The 13,354-nt window shown below is 40.4% G+C and overlaps 1 long non-coding RNA gene across 1 annotated transcript; it reads right to left on the reverse strand.

Moving 5' to 3' along the window:
• Positions 1-272: 272 nt before the first annotated feature.
• LOC145407866 (uncharacterized) lies at positions 273-13,137 on the reverse strand. Its single transcript, XR_013898804.1, has 2 exons — positions 13,062-13,137; positions 273-1,025 (listed from the first exon to the last, which is right to left on the reverse strand). It is a non-coding gene; the product is annotated as an uncharacterized LOC145407866 (long non-coding RNA).
• Between the last annotated feature and the right edge of the window lie 217 nt (positions 13,138-13,354).

Below are 13,354 nucleotides of genomic sequence, written 5' to 3' on the forward strand. Positions count from 1 at the left end.
CAGAATAATACCACACCAGTCAATAATAACCACACCACACCACACCACCACACAGGATAATAGCATACCAGTCGATCATACCAACACCACACCACCACACAGGACAATACCACCTCAGTCAGTAACAATCACACCACACCACCATACAGGATAAAACCACACCTGTCAGAAATACCCGCACCACACCACACCACACAGCATAATGAGACACGGTATTTCACTCTCTGAACAATATATTCGGAGAGAGAGAGAGAGAGAGAGAGAGAGAGAGAGAGAGAGAGAGAGAGAGAGAGAGAGAGAGAGAGAGAGAGAGAGAGAGAGAATCTTTTTTTTTTTTTTACCTTTTCATGTAATCCATATCACATCCAAACGATTTTATTAAGCGCAGGAGGGAATATTGGAACGAGGGGGGGGGGGAATATAGCCCTCATTAACCCATCAAATTGCTAGTCACGAAGAAGTGCTATGGGAGGGACGTAGAGCCGTAGCATTGTCTTATTCTGCCACTGAGCAACGTGAAATAAGCTGCAAAAGGACGAAAATCTGGGCCAAGATAAGGTGAAAAGATATACAGTATTTGTCATTGTTTTTGTTGTTGATGGTTTCTTGTTGTTGTTGTTGTGTTTCTGTTTTTTTTTTTTACTTTTTCTTTTTGTAGTTGTTGTGGTGGTATTGTTGTTCTTGTCCTTTGTTCTTGTTTGTCATTCTTGTTGTTCTGTTATTGTTGTTTTTGTTGGTGTTGTTGTCGTTCTTGTTGAGGATAATGGAGCCGAGTTCTTGCTTACGACTGCCATACTGCTCGACGACCACTGGGGACTTCAATTCGACCTTTACCACTACTCACACTGCCGATGCTGGGGTCACCTCGAGTCGTACTGGTCGTCTTCGTTGTCGTTGTGGTTTGGTGGGCTCCCCGGACGACCTCTTCCTCCAGGTACAGTACGGGTATGCTTTGTCGCAGTGACACCTGCCGTCTGGACCAATGTAGCAGCACGGATTGGACTCACACTGGGAGTTGCTCTGACCTGTTGTGGGTTAGGATGTGAAAATACTAGTAGTGGTGATGATAACAGTAGTAGTGATGATGATGATAAAAGTAGTAGTGACAATATTAATAGTAATAGTGATAATAATAGTAAGTGATAAAAGTAGTGGAAATCGTAATAATTATAGCAGTAGTGATGATAAATAATAGTAATGATAATGATAGTTGTAGTGATAATGATAAAAGTAGTAGTGATACTAATAATAGTACAGTAGTAGTGTTGCTAATACCAACAGTGATAATAACAGTAGTGATAATGATAATAGTAGTGATAATAATAGTAGTAGTGATAATTCCAGCAGTGATAATAACAGTAGTGATAATAATAGTAATAGTGATAATGATAATAGTAGTGATAATAATAGTAGTAGTGATAATAATAGTAGTAGTGATAATTCCAGCAGTGATGATAATAATAGTAGTAGTGATAATAATAATAATAGTGATGGTAATACTAGTACGGTAGTGATAATGATAATAATAGTAGTGATGATGCGCTAATAGTAGTAGTTATAGTGACAATGATATTAATAATGATAATAGTAATAATAACAGTAGTAGTCAGTGATAATAATACTGATAACAACATTAGTAATGATAATAATGATGATGACAGCAATAATAACAAGCCTTTACCAAAGACATATCCTTATCATGAGGTAAAGAATACATAGATATGCACTAAGGGTTATAACAATTTCATATATATATATAGATTGATAGATAGATAGATAGATATATAGATATAGATATATAGATAGATAGATACATACATACATTCATACATAGAGAGAGAGAGAGAGAGAGAGAGAGAGAGAGAGAGAGAGAGAGAGAGAGAGAGAGAGAGAGAGAGAGAGAGAGCGCTGTGAAGCGGCTGAAAAATGGGAAAGCAGCTGGGGTTGATGAGATGTATGCAGAGATGCTTAAATGTAGTGGAGAGAATGGAATGAAGTACATGTTGGAGATATATAAGAAGGCATGGATGAGTGAAACTGTGCCTGCAGAGTGGAAAAAGGCTGTGATAGTATCCCTGTACAAAAATAAAGGTGAATGAAGTGAGTGCAAGAATTATCGTGGCATAAGCTTACTGAGTGTGGTAGGGAAGGTATATGGAAGAATTATTATAGAGAAAGTAAGAGAGATATCAGAAGTCCTAGTGAGTGATGCACAGGGTGGCTTTAGGAGTGGCAGCGGATGTGTGGTCCAAATCTTTCCTGTGAGACAGATAGTAGAGAAGGCTTGCGAGAAGGACCATAAGGTGTTTATGGCATTCATGGATCTGGAAAACGCATATGACAAAGTGGACAGAGAAGGATTGTGGAAAGTTTTGCGCATGTACGGTGTAGAGGGTAAGCTGTTAGGTGCCGTCAGGAGTTTTTATGATGGTAGTGAAGCATGTGTCAGGGTTAATGGGCATCTAAGTGAATGGTTCACAATCAGTGTGGGCGTGCGACAAGATTGTGTGGTGTCCCCATGGTTGTTCAATGTATATATGGATGGGGTGACGAGAGAAGTGAAAACACGAGTAATGGAGAGAGGAATGGCATTGGTAATGAATGATGATGGATGGAATATATCAAATTTGTTGTATGCTGATGATGCACTACTGCTTGCAAGTACCGGACAAGAACTTAGTAGGCTAGTGCAGAGTTTTGCTGATGTCTGTAAGCGTCGTTCCTTGAGAGTAAATGTAGAAAAGAGTAAAGAGATGGTTATTGAGAGAGAAGGTGACTCCCAGTGCAATGTAACAGTGAATGGAGAGAGACTGGAATTGGTGAGAGAGTTCAAATACCTGGGTATAGTGATAGAAAAGAGAGGAAAATGTGCAAAAGAAGTTGAAAGTAGAGTGACACAAGGAAGAAAAAGTAGCCGGTGCTATGAAGACCTTGATAAGAAACAGAGGCTTGAGTGTTGCAGGTGCACGAGGCTTACATGAAGGAGTGTTAGTGCCAACTTTAACATATGGATGTGAGACTATGGTGTGGCATGAAATTGAAAAGTTAAGAGTGAGAGCAGTGGAGATGGGACTGCTGAGGAATGTATGTGGAGTACAGAGGGTGGATAGGATACGATGTAATGTGATTCGTGAAAGATGCGGAGTGAGGAAGTCGGTGGACACCAGAATTGAAGAGAGTGTACTGAGATGGTATGGTCATGTGAAGAGAATGGATAACAACAGAGTGGTGAAGAAGGTATATCTGAGCGAATTCGAAGGAAGGAGGAGGCGAGGTAGGCCAAGGAGAAGATGGAGAGAAATGGTGGATGAATGTGTAAGGACGAGAGGTTTGGAAGTCGGTGAGGCTAGGGAACTGACAGGATATCGAGCTGGCTGGATGAATTTGGTGAGGAGATGTGTATGATCAGGGATTTTTGGCACCCATTTTTAATGTGGCAGCGTCTGGACTGACTGTCGGATACGATATGTGAAGCTACAGAACGTGATGAATGTTTTGGGGGTATCAGATAGAGCCAGGATTCCGGGGGCTTGAATGATGAGTGAATGGAAGCGTGGCCCATTGGACTGTCAGGACATTGCTACTCCTCACTCTGCCCTTGGGTGGGAAAGGATGTCCGGATGATGAGATATATATATATATATATATATATATATATATATATATATATATATATATATAAAACTGTGCTAGGTGGGGGCGCTCACCATCCACTGTAGTGCTGCTCTCGGGTGTCTGCCCTGTCCTCTCCTCCATCCTTCCTTCCTTCCATCTTCTTCTATCTTTCCTTGATTCATTCCTCGTCCTTCTGCCTACGGGTGACTTTACACTCCCTTTTCTGTCTTTCATTCCTTCATTCTTTCCTCTTTCTTCTGCATATGGGTGACTCTACACTGAGTGACAAGCCAAATGGTTTCCTGTACACCAGGAAACTATTTACTACTTTGGGTGGTAACCATATAACCAAATTTTGGCGCCTGGTGGTTAAGTGGGTAATTATTGTGCTCCAATCGGATTGAGCCGGTGAAGGTTTATATCATAATACAAGGGGTGGTTGGGGTTTATTGCTCACGTAATGCCACTCAGGGATGAGTGAGATTGGTCACTCTAATCTTAAATGTAGGGACCAACAGCCTAGCCCCGGGCTCCTACGCTCCTCATGGGGCAACGTAGGATTGGATGATGGATGGATATATATATATATATATATATATATATATATATATATTGTTACGGAACAGAGAAAGATAATGTACACTTTAAGTGAGAATACTAAAAAAATCACTACTGTCCCGTAAAGTTCCAGGTTCAAAACAAAAGAGTTAGGTAAAATTAAAAGTTAAAGTTTAATGCTCAAACTAACAACAAAACATTCAGGACTCATAAGGATAATGTAATGGCAAAAACAGCTTAAATATATGGTTAACTGCAATAGCCTCAATTAACACGAAATTAGCATGAGTAAATTTATCTAAGCCAGCCCTAATGATATGAAAAACACTGGGTAATGCTCAGTTAACGCAAGATAAATAATTACAGATACAAACTATTATTACCACTGGCTGACAAAATGAATTCTACACAATTTACAAAAAACTTTCCAGGCCTAAGAATTAACCTTATGCTATACAGTACAAGAACAAAATGCAATAACACTTATACTCAAATCACACAGCTGCTAGATGGTTGGAGACTTCCTGAGAAATTCACAATAATAATAACTGTACAGGGGAGGACTGAGATGTGAACAAAATGAGGAGCAGATCTAAGTGGCAATGATGCAGAGACTGAGCTCATTATATAGGGGCCAGCAGAGCTTGATACAACTTGTAAGAAGGACGCGCAAATGAAGCCATGGGGACAAAGAGTTGACAATCCTGCACTGAATAACAGAAAGGACGACTTACTCTACTTTAACGGTAGAAGGGGGGGACTGAGGCAGAACACGCTCGTGATCAAACAGGCAGCACATTGTACGTTAAAATTACACAAAGGATGATGAAATCATAGGCTATGTAACACCTCCCCACAAAGAAAAAGAAATTTACAAAGGAAATTTCTTATTACTCTAAAACAATCTGTCTAAAGTCTAGATAAACAATCTGCAATAACATTTTCTTTCCCCTTGACATGTTGTATGTCTAATGAATACTCCTGAAGAAGTAGACTCCATCTTGTCAATCTCTGATTTTTATCTTTAAACTTACTAAAGAATTTCAGTGGGTTATGATCGGTATAAATGACTATGGAGTCAAAACCAGAACACAAATAAAATGAAAAATGCTGTAAACACAAAATCAAGGCCAAAAGATCTTTCTCAATAGTTGAGTAGTTCTTTTGAGGTGGAGTGAACTTCTTACTGTAATAAGATACAGGATGTTCAATACCCTGATCATCCTCTTGCAGCAAAACAGCCCCAGCTCCTGTATCACTTGCATCAACAGCCATCTTAAAAGGCTTAGCAAAATTTGGAGTAGCGAGCACTGGCTGACTTAACAGAATAGCTTTAAGTTTGTTGAAAGAGGATTCACAGTTATCGGTCCAAACAAATTTAACTCCCATTTTCAGTAGGTCTGTAAGTGGTGATACAAGAATAGAAAAGTTAAGAACAAATCTCCTGTAATAACCTACCATTCCCAAAAATCTTTGTAGCTCTTTCCTACTTTTAGGTCTGGGAAGATCACTTATAACCTGAACCTTAGCTGCTGGTGGTGCAACATGTCCATCACCAATTACGTACCCAAGGTACTGAACTTTAGCTTGACCAAACTCACACTTTGATAAATTAGCTACAAGATTAGCATGAACCAAACGCTCAAGAAATTTACTGACATGGCATAGGTGATCTTTCCAGTTGTCACTGAAGATTAATACATCATCAATATAAACAACACACCCTGCCAAACCCTCTGTTACAACATTCATGAGCTTCTGAAATGTGGCTGGTGCATTCTTCATGCCATATGGCATTACAGAACATGCAAAAGTCTTTCCTAGTGTTACAAAACATGAGATCTCCCTAGCACGTTCAGTCATAGGTACTTGCCAGTATCCCTTTAACAAATCAAACTTACTTATGTACCTAGCCTTTCCGATCTTGTCTATGCAACCTTCCACGCGAGGGAGAGGGTAAGTGTCTGTTTTGGTTATCTGATTAACACGTCTGTAGTCAATGCAAAGCCGCTGTGACCCACCTGGCTTAGAGACTAGAGTGACAGGAGAACTCCACTCGCTCTGACAGGGTTCAATCATCTTGTGGTCCAACAGGTAGCCAAGCTCCTTCTCGATGAGAGGAACTTTCACTGGGTTCACACGGTAAGGAGGCAGTTTAATTGGCTTTGCTTCTCCAACATCGACATCATGCATCAACACAGTACTTCTTCCTGGAGTGGCACGGAACACTTGCGGGTACTCCTGCAGTAATGCCGAAAACTCCTGCCTTTCCTCGGGAGGTAGATGAGAAAGCTTAGTCTGGAGATCATTCATGATATCAGGATTCTTCCCCAAACTATCACTCAGGCTCATACTGCATGGGAGAGCTTCATTTGCAGACTCGGGTGGAACAGCTACAGTGCAGACTGGGTTATTTTCGTCCTGCCTGTGATATAACTTTAGCATGTTGATGTGACAAAGTTGCTTGTTCTTTCTACGATCTGGTGTGGCGATGGCATAGTTGACATCACTGAGTTTCTTCTCCACGAAATAAGGACCACTAAACTTGGCTTGAAGAGGTTGCCCATGCACCGGTAGCAGAATCAAAACCTGATCTCCTGGCTGAAAGTGGCGTAACCTGGACTTCTTATCATACCAAGTCTTCATCTTCTGAGCAGCTCCTAAATTCTCTCTCACCAGCTGTAAAGCAGTGGACAGCCGTTCTTTGAACTTCATCACATACTCCAGCAGGTTGACGTCATCTTCCTCCGACAGCCAGCATTCCTTGAGTAGCTTAAGGGGTCCTCTTACTTCATGGCCAAACAGTAGTTCAAAGGGTGAGAAGCCCAGTGATTCATTTGGAGATTCTCTTGCGGCAAATACAACGAATGGAAGACCTTTATCCCAGTCTTTCTGATGTTCCAAACAGTATTTCTTGAGCATCGATTTGAGTGTTTGATGATATCTCTCCAACGCTCCTTGGGTCTGGGGATGGTAAGCTGAAGACGTGATCTGGGTGATGCCCAACTCTTTCAGAGACTGCTTGAAAACATTTGACATGAAATTACTTCCCCGGTCTGACTGTACCTCCTTGGGCAGACCAAACTTTGTGAAGAACCCTAGCATTTCCTTAACCACGTTCTTTGCTGAGATATTTCTAAGTGGAATGGCTTCAGGATAACGAGTAGCCATATCAATCAGGGTCAACACATAAGAAAATCCTGAAGTCTTAGGAAGAGGGCCCACAATATCCACCAACACACGGGTGAAAGGCGCCTCAAAAGGAGGAATGGGAACTAGAGGTGCAACCTTTTCGGTCTGATTACATTTCCCCACAACTTGACAGGTGTGACAAGACTTACAATACCAGGAAACATCCCTGAAGATACCTGGCCAGTAGAAGTGTTTCAAAATGCGTGCCGCAGTCTTCCTCACTCCAAGGTGTCCTGCCAAACTGGAATCATGAGCCACTCTAATGATATCCTGCCTACAAACACGAGGGATGACAACTTGATGTACAACCTCCCATTCACAGTCGGCTGATGCTGTTGGGGGTCTCCACTTCCTCATAAGTTTATATAATAACAAGTAGAAGCACCAGTTGACTCTTCCTCACTGCAAGCAGAGTTAGCAAGACCTTTCAACTCAGGGTCAGCAACCTGCAACTCAACCAACTCTTGACGAAACAAATTATCAACACTACGGGGTACTGCCTCATCTGGTGAGCGGTCCAAATTAGCAAGAAAAGTGTCAGCTAGGATAACATCATCATCATCATTATCCTCTAAATCACCAGTAACTTTAGACTTAGCCCTAGTGACAGCACATGCAGGGAACACATCAGGGACATCACAATCCTGGGACGCAGCCACTGGCTCACTAGACAACTGAGGAGCTGGACACACTTGACTTCCACCAATATCATTTCCAAGTAAGAAAGTTACACCTGACATTGGGAGTGTCTCAACCAACCCAACCATAACGGAACCATTAACAAAACCAGACTCTAAATTCACTCTGCACAGAGGGACAGAGAAGTAATTATTCCCTACACCTTGTAAGATTACAGTTTCATCAGAGGACTTAACATTAGAGCCTAGAACACTGGTCAGCATAAGGGATTGGCAAGCACCTGTATCACGATATATTTTAACTGATTTCCTGTCATTACTGTCCAGAGGACTGACAAAACCATCAGACAGGAAATTAGCACATGAACTCTTGAGAGTGTCACCCACGTTACTGCTCAAAAAGAGGAGCTCCATCATGAGAATTTAAGTTACCCCTCAAAGCAGGTTCAGTTAACTCAGTTAAAGAATTCTGGGAACTCTCAAGGGTGGACACTAGACCAATTGACTGAATATTTAAAGACTCCTTTTTGTTCACATCACGCTGTCTCCTGAAACATCTCTCCGTAGTATGACCAAGCTTACTACAATAAGTACATTTACTTTTCTGAAATCTAGAGGTGAAGCTGGTATTTACTTCCTGAGAAACATCTCCTTTATTCTCTTTCCTTTTACCTGTACTCTGAGTAGAGGCAACGTACTTACTCTCAGTTTTCCCTTTTTCTTTAGAATATCTCTTGTGAGTGAGAACATATTCATCAGCTAAAACTGCAGCATCAGACAAATTATCTATTCTTTTCTCATCAAGATATAGGCTTACATCTTTATAAATACACCTCTTGAAGTCCTCCAGCAAAATCATCTGCTTAAATTTACCAAAATCAGAATCCACATTCTTAGAATTTAACCACTGCTCTAACAGATCTTCTTTGATTTTTGCATACTCAACATGGGATTGCTTATCATGCTTGTAAATTATCCTAAATTTTACTCTATAGGCTTCAGGAACAAGCTCATAGGCCTTAAGAATCAAGCTCTTAACTACATCATAATTATCAGATTGATCCTGAGGCAAAGATGCATAAGTTACTTGAGCTTTACCGGTGAGAACAGTTTGAAGGAGTACTGGCCAATACTCCTTGGGCCAATTAAAACCTGTAGCTACCCTCTCAAACAATTGAAAATACTTAGTTAAATCAGATTCATTAAAAGGAGGGACAAGTTTAACATTTTTAGCCACATCAAAATCATCAGAGCTAGATGATCCAGTTCCACCTTGTTTCATGCGATACTCATGGTCTGCCTGAATCCTAGCAAGTTCAATTTGTGCCTGAGCCTGTACCTGTGCCTCTTGAATACGAGCATTTGCCTCCTTAACATCAGCCTCCTTAGCACGTGCTTGAAATTCAGCTTCCTTCACACGAGCCTCCTGCAGGGCTAGCTGTAACTTAGCTAATTCAATCTGCGTTTGCTCATTTGGAGGAGTTACATTAAACAAGCTTTCATTAATCATGTCAACAATTTGATCTTTAGAATGATGAGAGCGAACAGCAATTCCCAATTGTTGAGCAACGAGCTTAAGTTCATTCTTTGTTCTGTTTTCTGTATCACACACTGTTTGCACATTTGACAAAAAATCTTTGGCTTCATCAAGTGTAGTAATAGTAGACATCATGAATAAGTAACAGTCACAAAATATCAAGCACTATCCTTATGATAATATCCTGAATATCCTGATAAGAGGTCGCCAAATTTATGTTACGGAACAGAGAAAGATAGTGTACACTCTAAGTGAGAATACTAAAAAAATCACTACTGTCCCGTAAAGTTCCAGGTTCAAAACAAAAGAGTTAGGTAAAATTACAAGTTAAAGTTTAATGCTCAAACTAACAACAAAACATTCAGGACTCATAAGGATAATGTAATGGCAAAAACAGCTTAAATATATGGTTAACTGCAATAGCCTCTATTAACACGAAATTAGCATGAGTAAATTTATCTAAGTCAGCCCTGATGAAATGAAAAACACTGGGTAATGCTCAGTTAATGCAAGATAAATAATTACAGATACAAACTATTATTACCACTGGCTGACAAAATGAATTCTACACAATTTACAAAAACTTTCCAGGCCTAAGAATTAACCTTATGCTATACAGTACAAGAACAAAATGCAATAACACTTATACTCAAATCACACAGCTGCTAGATGGTTGGAGACTTCCTGAGAAATTCACAATAATAATAACTGTACAGGGGAGGACAGAGATGTGAACAATATGAGGAGCAGATCTAAGTGGCAATGATGCAGAGACTGAGCTCATTATATAGGGGCCAGCAGAGCTTGATACAACTTGTAAGAAGGACGCACAAATGAAGCCATGGGGACAAAGAGTTGACAATCCCGCACTGAATAACAGAAAGGACGACTTACTCTACTATAACGGTAGAAGGGGGGGACTGAGGCAGAACACGCTCGTGATCAAACAGGCAGCACACTGTACGTTAAAATTACACAAAGGATGATGAAATCATTGGCTATGTAACAATATATATATATATATATATATATATATATATATATATATATATATATATGGGCATAAAGTAGGACTCGGACAGTACACTATCTTTACCTGTCCTCGCCCCGGAGGGGCTAGGAGATAGATAGGCTATTGTTTTCACTCGGTTTGTCTCTCTGTTGGTTTGTTTGTGTGTCTGTCTGTCTGTTAACAACTTTACATGAAAACAAGAGGTGCGAATTTTACTAAAATTACAGGGATGATGGGCTGCGGCCTTCTGAACACCTGATTAAACTTGGGTCCAAATCGGGCCAAGGCCCAGGCTGTAGGCCCCCCGAAAATGTAAAAAAAAAAAAAAATCTTTTGTTAGCCATAACTCCTTTCAGATTCGTCACATTGACATGAAACCAAAACGTAAAGGTGTATCTTTCACATTAGCATCCTATAACAAGCGTCATTACATCAGGGGGTCCCCCCCTTAGCGGTAGGAGGGGTCAATGTCAGGTGGGTCGGGCTTAAAATTTTAAATGGACAAAAAATCGTTAATTTTCACCTGATCAACACCAAATTTTATGTGCCATGTTTGACTAGATATCCTTTTTATAAGTCAGCACACTAAAATGACTGCCGGGCACGGGTTCGCTGTCCCTTGGCACCGTTTCTTGTTTTTTTTAAGGCGTTAGGATGATCTAGCAAGTAGTTTTCAAGGTACAGCTATTTACAGATTAGTTTCCTTGTATTGACATTGTTCGTAAAATACTTACAATGTGGCAATTTCATATATAAGGACATAAACCAGGGATTGCACTCTATTTTCCTGTATGATATGAAGAAAATCCAGCAAGAAGTTTCCAAAATATAGCACTATAAAGCGCTCAGAGAGCGCATACCTCCTCCAGTACCCCTGCCATTAAAAAGGATCTGGATTTGTCTTAGTGGATATAGGATCAGGATCCGCCCTCATATTTAATCAGTTCATTTTTGGTCCATGGCCCATCTTTCCATAAAATTTCACTGAAAATCATTATGTGCGGGATACTCCGGATCTGGGTCCGCCTCAAAATATAATCATTCTTCCTTGGCCCATGGCCCATCCTACACAAAATTTAATCAAAATCCGCTCATAACTTTTTGAGTAATCCTGCTAACAGACAGACAGAGAGATAAACAAACCAACAAGCGCGGGGTAAAACATAACCTCCTTGGCGGATGTAACAAGACAGATTTTTCCTTATATGGTCATAGCTCGTGAAGTACAGACAATATGGCAATTTTACCTATACGGGCATCAACTACGACACATACTCTATCTTTCTGTGTGATAGGAAGCCAATCCACCTGGTAGTTTACGAGATACAGGCCCGGACGGAAAGACGGACGGACAGGGGCGATTCCTATATCCCCAAAATGAAAGAATACACCAAAAAAAAAAAAAAATCAAATATAAGAAGAAAAATGAAACTAACAGAAAAAGGGAAATTCATGTGTGTGTGTGTGTGTGTGTGTGTGTGTGTGTATGTATGTATGTATGTGTGTGTGAATGCACGAAAACAAAAAAAACATTATACGTAACGTATACTATTATTTTTAGTGGCCTATTTGGCTTCGTAACGGCTCTTCTTTAGGGATGTATTATTATTATTATTATTATTATTATTATTATTATTACCGTATTATTGTTGTTGTTATTATTATATGGTAAGTGGGGGCGCTCACCATCCACTCACTCGATGTATCTCTGCTCTCGGGTATCTGCCCTTTCCTCTCCTCCATCCTTCTTTCCTTCCATCCTCTTCTGTCTTTCTTTCCTTCATACTTTCCTTGTCCTCTTGCCTATGGGTGACTTTACACTCCCTCTACTGTCTTTCCTTCATTCTTTCCTCTTCCTTCTGCCTGTGGGTGACTCTACACTGAGTGACAAGCCAAATGGTTTTCTGTACACCAGGAAACCATTTACTACGCTGAGTGGTAACCATATAACCGAATTTTGGCGCCTGGTGGTTTAGTGGGTAATTACGGCGTTCCAATCGGATTGAACCGGTGAAGGTTTATATCCAAGGGGTGGCTGGGGTTTATTTTTCGCGTAATGCCACTCAGGGATGAGTGAGGCTCGTCACTCTCATCTTAAATGTCTGGACCAACTTGCCTAGCCCCGGGCTCCTACGCTTCTCATGGGGAAACGTAGAACTGGATGATGAATGAATGAATGAATTATTATTATTATTATTATTATTATTATTATTATATTTTTGCACAGAACATCTCTGCACTTTTGAGCGTTATTAATACTGTTTAATATTGAAACAGGTTGCACTAATGCAGGAGCATATCAATGTGCAATGATCTGAATAAACCGCTGAAGAAAATGTGTAACGAAATCTCAGTTTAAAATTCCATATCGTCATTAGGTACTTTGCATCTACACGACACGAGAGGATATCAATGTGTGGACAGAATGAATCGCCAGTGAAAAGCTATAACGAAAGTTCAAAAGGCATTGAACATCAAGAATCTCAAAAAACTTAATAAACTACCGTACCTGAACTCAAAGCCGGAAGAACAGCCAGCAAAATGCAGAGTAAAGCAAAAGGAGCCATGGCGTTCACCCACCTCTGTCTCAGGGTCCACACTGAATTCCCACACCCACCAGCACGCTTGTGACGGCTGGCCCAGCAGCCACAAGTGTGGTTAGGGGCAGAAGCTACTGACGTCATAATAGCTAGCCAATCACGACACATGTGGGACTGTCATATACTGCTATATAGTGAATTATTGTTATTATTTATTAGGTGTCAATAGAAATATCAGGGGAAAAAAAATCCTTTCCTTTAT

Source organism: Coenobita brevimanus, chromosome 74 (genome assembly GCF_032717465.1).
Source record: "Coenobita brevimanus isolate Jiangsu-jjx chromosome 74, ASM3271746v2, whole genome shotgun sequence".
NCBI lineage: Eukaryota > Metazoa > Arthropoda > Malacostraca > Decapoda > Coenobitidae > Coenobita > Coenobita brevimanus.